At 33.1% G+C, this 5,000-nt stretch overlaps 1 protein-coding gene across 1 annotated transcript in view; it reads left to right on the top strand.

Annotated features, from left to right (window-relative positions):
* Taz (tafazzin, phospholipid-lysophospholipid transacylase) overlaps nt 1–2,988 on the top strand; it is a 14,082-nt gene extending 11,094 nt beyond the window's left edge. Inside the window, exon 5 of the mRNA XM_043035385.2 lies at nt 1–2,988. This exon is cut by the window's left edge and continues 744 nt beyond it. The gene's annotated coding sequence lies outside the window, so the exon portion shown is untranslated.
* The last annotated feature ends 2,012 nt before the right edge of the window (nt 2,989–5,000 follow it).

Here is a 5,000-nt window from a genome sequence, read left to right as displayed (position 1 = left end):
TTACAGGCTTGGAGAATCCGGTAGTTTTATGCCACATGAGCTGACCTGCATGTACCTATTGGCTTAGTAGTGGATGGCTTGTAATCTGTTTTTTTTTTTTTTTTTTTTTTCTTTCTTTTCTTTTCTTTTCTTTTCTTTTCTTTTCTTTTCTTTTCTTTTCTTTTCTTTTCTTTTCTTTTCTTTTCTTTTCTTTTCTTTTCTTTTCTTTTCTTTTCTTTTCTTTTCTTTTCTTTTCTTTTCTTTTCTTTTCTTTTCTTTTCTTTTCTTTTTTGCCCCAATTATAAAGACAAATTGAGTTTTTGGTACATGCACAAGGTATATTGTTTGCACAACTACATAATATTTTTGTTAATAATAAGCTCTACTGCAGATATGTTTATTGAGTGTGAAACAGAATTCAATTTGCCAAGTAAAGCATCTTTATACTTGCTTCCTATTTTCAAAAGATGCCTTAGTATTTTGTTGATGGAGTGACTTTTTTGGAAATACTAGTGCAAAAAAGTGTTCATATTTTAAATGCACATGCTTGCATTTGAAAAGATGTTGAGATTCATGACAAAACTCCCCAGTTTCGTAAATAAAGCTTCCTCGACACATTGTGTTGAGGATGAGAAGACAGGATATGCTATTGATATTTAACAAGAGCATCTGATATTACCCCCTTTCCCCTCCCCCTCCCCCTCTGATCATAGGAGAGATATAGATATATATATAATTTGTTTTAGCTTAATTCTCTTGCTAATACAATATATATTTGAAACACAAGAGTCTGGAAAGAAAATAATTATATTACTGATAATAATAGTATGGCATAAAATTGTGTCTGGCAAGTTAATGTTATAAAAGATGATATTAAGCTATCACTCCCATGACAAAACAAAGATCTGTCATGTATTGATACAAATAAACATTTTCATGGAACGATCATGTATTTGTTGTTACCTGAGGTTAGTGCTGCCAGTGTGCTTCCTGTACAGCTCCTGCCTTCCGGTATTGCAACTCTCTCATAGCTGCTTTTACTGCTTTGTTCTCGTCTATCTGATTTCTTCTTCATATCTATTAGTTATTTACCGTTGACAAGTGTTTAAAGTTAAGAGATCTGTAACTGTTCCAAGTCGTCTTACTATTTTTTTATGGATTTAGATGTACGTACGAGACTGTGTCCTTGGCTTGTCTCACCGCTACAGTCTCCCCTTCAAAATGCCTGGAATCAAACATTAACAATAGGAATGCTAAATGTCTTTGGTTAGTGGAGTGGTACCGACTACTGCCAAGTCATGAAAGAAGTTTAGAGATTCTGCTCTTCTGAAATTGTCTGTTTTATGAATGGGTTACTACGGTAACAATCTTTGTGGCCTATCAGCATTTCCTTTTTTTGAAATTTACCTCAGATTCTGAAGACGTGATATCACATTTTGGTGCAGAGTTCAGAAATGTGATTATTTGTACTTTTTTACCTTTTGATACAAGATGTAAGAAAGATTGACTACAAATAAAATATGTATAGATATAATTAATGACCAATCAGAAAGTCAAAATAAGAATTTAAGTATGTGTAGATGATGAGGACTTGAGATGAAAGTTATTCCAGGTAGGAGTAATTTGATTCTCAGCGTCTGTCTAAATAAGGAGAGAATTTGTCTAAAATTAGATGCCATATGAAGTGACTTTAGGTGTATATATAATCTGTGTTCAAATCAAGAAAAGTAGAACATGGAATATTCTGATTAACACCAGTGATGAAATAATGAATAATACTTGATATAGTAGTTAGTATAACTAGGCATGGTGTTGTAACCTGTATACCAATATTATTGATTACATATGATATAAATCTCTTTCAAAATAATGGGTTATCCCTGTGTTGACTAGCAATATATGTGTTTAGGATAGCTGTCAATTTCAACAAGACTCGTATCCTTCGAAACCCTACAGCTAATGTTATTGTGTGACTATATGGCTTTTACAAACCCTAGTTATGAGTCGGTCTTACCTTGTATTGGTAATTTATACCTTTGGCGACATGTGGATGGTAGTTCCAACATGTAGACTAAATAAGCTGTTTTCTACTGATATAGATATTATCTTGTGAGATGAGTTGCTTCCAACATTATGAAGCATAGTTTGTGGTTACCTACTGGGATTTATGATTGTCAGCAGTATAATGGTATATTATAGTTACTGCAGCTAATGCACTAGATTAATTGTAGATACTTTAGATATATACGTTACTGGTTGTGTCAAATGTGTACTAATTTTTTTTACTGCTCTATATAAATATATATATAGAAAGTGTTGACCCTATGTTTTATTACTAATTTCTATTATAGTTTGGAACAAGTTATATAGGTTTGTGGTAGCATTAAATCTGGCTTGAGTATTAGAAAAGTATTAGAAAAGCATATATTGATGGAGCATCCAGTACTTCCAGATAAATTGTTCTGCTTTATGCAAGAGCTTTATTTTATTTTAAACTTCAAGAAAGCAGAAGTTTCTGTATAGGCTAACTTGTACACGGCCACTTATTATGACTGTATCTTATGTTATGATATCTGATAAAGGATCATACTAAAGGGGTATCATTTGCACAATGATTCAATATGCAACTGAATGCAAAAACAATATAGTACAAACTTAGTAAGCTGATTATTATTAATCAGCTGTGACTAGCATATCATTGGAGAGTAGATGTGTTCAACGAAATTCCATGAAACGTCTGTTGCTCATAATTCTTTATTTGATGAAGATTAGGAATCAACTTTAATTCAGTATGTAATTTGTAGTTCCTTTTTCTTGCTGGTTCGTAAAGATATCGGTGTGTGGTTATTTATGTACAGGAATATGTAAATATCACGAAGACCTATTTTTATTTGACTGCATACTGTCAATAAATTTGGAGACCTTATAATTCTTGTGTATGTTTTGTATTTTCCATTTTGCCAAAATGTATTTAAGATTGTATGTGAAATATATCAAGAATTTTGAATATCAATAGTATTATTTCAGGTATTTAATTTGACAACGAAACTTCTCAATGCTTTGATTCTCTCTGCTTTTCTGTGATTTGATTTTAGTTTTTATTTAAATCTTACAAACAATTGGGAAAGATAATGACTTTTTTTCTGAAGTTTTTGCTTTTCTTACACAATAAGAGACATGGATATTTTGAAGCACCAGCAAGAATACTGCCTTTAGTAAAAAGTACAGTAAACCTCAGTTTAATAGTCATATCTGGAGAAAGGAAGCTTGTTAATGTCAAAAGTTTGTTAAATCAAATATAATCCAGGGGGACCAATTTCAATAATTTTGATGCTAAAAAGAACAACAACAACAACATACAAAAGTGTTAAGTACCTGATGGTAGAGTTGAAGGGGCTTACTTGGCTTTAGAAGTTTTCTTAAATAGGATCACCCCAGGTGTCCTAATCTGGGGTTTGGAAATTTCTGTACCTCTGAAGCCTTCTATTTTTGGGTCTGTTAAATTAAGGATTTACTCTATGTTAAATAATGAACCTCCTTTGGTTTAGCAAGATAGAGACAGTAAATTCAAAATCAGGATTAATACTTAATCTGAAAGATTAATAATACTTCTTAATAAACTATAATTACAGTTTATTTCAGTTTACAATTTGTTATTCTGTTCTTATATGTATTCATAAAATAAGTAAAATATATAATTTTGCATGTTTTACTCTATAAATGAACAGAATTTATATAGAATCTCCTTTTGCCCCCTTATAAAGAATACAAAATACAGCAGAAAAAGTTACAGTTAACAACATTACATATATATGGTGTAATACTGTATCATGGTTTATTTTACTTAATAAATAAGCAAAATACAAGAATTGTTCTTATTAGTCATATTCATTTTTTTTGTAATTCATTAGTTTGATACAGAAATAATATAGAAATGTAGTCAACATTTGTGCAAAGAGCATGCATCATGTGTCCAGAATTTAATTTGATGCAGAGAGTACAGGTATTGTCTTTTTTTTATGAATTGTTGTTATATGTAACAGCTATTAGTGAAGACTGAAATTGAAATATAACCTGTATTATTATTATTTTTTTTTACGAAATCATTGATACATAATTAATTTTATAATAAATTTTATAATGCGGTTTCATATACCAATGTAAGGCAAACAATTACGATATTCTTTTTCTTTTTTGTGACTGGGAATAAGTGCATTTATATTATTTTCCATTCATGTAAAAAAATAATAATAATACGTAAATGCAAAAGAGATACTAAGTACAAAATAAAATTTTCAATTGAAAAATACATATCAATGTATAAATGATGCAAATAATAAATCAACACAAATTTTCTAAATCACATGTAATGAAACATTGTTTAAGGAAAACTTATGTATGTAAAAGGTGGTTACTAAATACATAAGAATTACATAGAAATTTACCATCCCTTAAAAGGAAGTGTCTATGTAAATAAAGTGACCAGTATCTATTAATGAAGAAATTATATTATGCAAGATAATTATTCATGTTTACATTCTTTATTTTTATAATCCATTGTAGAGGAAAGAGAATGTTTTTGTTTTGGAGCTGGGGATTGTGTCGATCTCGATTGGGTTGGGGGCGCGGTGTTTTGGACGGGTTAGTGGGGTGGGTGGGGGGTGTGCAGTGAGGGTGAGGTGGTGGGTTGTGGTTGGGGTAGGGGGTGGGGGTGGCGAGTGGGGGTGAGGTGGGGGGCGGGCGCGGGGGAGAGGGAGGGGGCAGGAGAAGCGAGAGCGCTGGGAGGCGCGAGTAAGAGAGAGCGAGAGAGATAGAGAGCGCAGAGAGAGCGAGAGCGAGCGAGCGGTGAGAGAGCGAGAGAGAGAGAGCAGCGCGCGCGAGCAGAGCGCTAGAGAGAGAAGGTGAACTGGCGCAGAGATAAGAGGAGAGGCGCAGCGAGCGGAGCGCGAGAGAGAGGGAGGAGAGAGCGCGCGAGAGAGCGCGTACGGAGAGAGCGCGAGCAGCGCGAGAGAGCGAGATAG

This window comes from Penaeus japonicus, unplaced genomic scaffold (assembly GCF_977035675.1).
Source record: "Penaeus japonicus unplaced genomic scaffold, GWHDUDI00000001_assembly GWHDUDI00000032, whole genome shotgun sequence".
Taxonomy (NCBI): Eukaryota; Metazoa; Arthropoda; class Malacostraca; order Decapoda; family Penaeidae; genus Penaeus; species Penaeus japonicus.
This window is presented reverse-complemented; position numbering and strand designations above follow the sequence as displayed.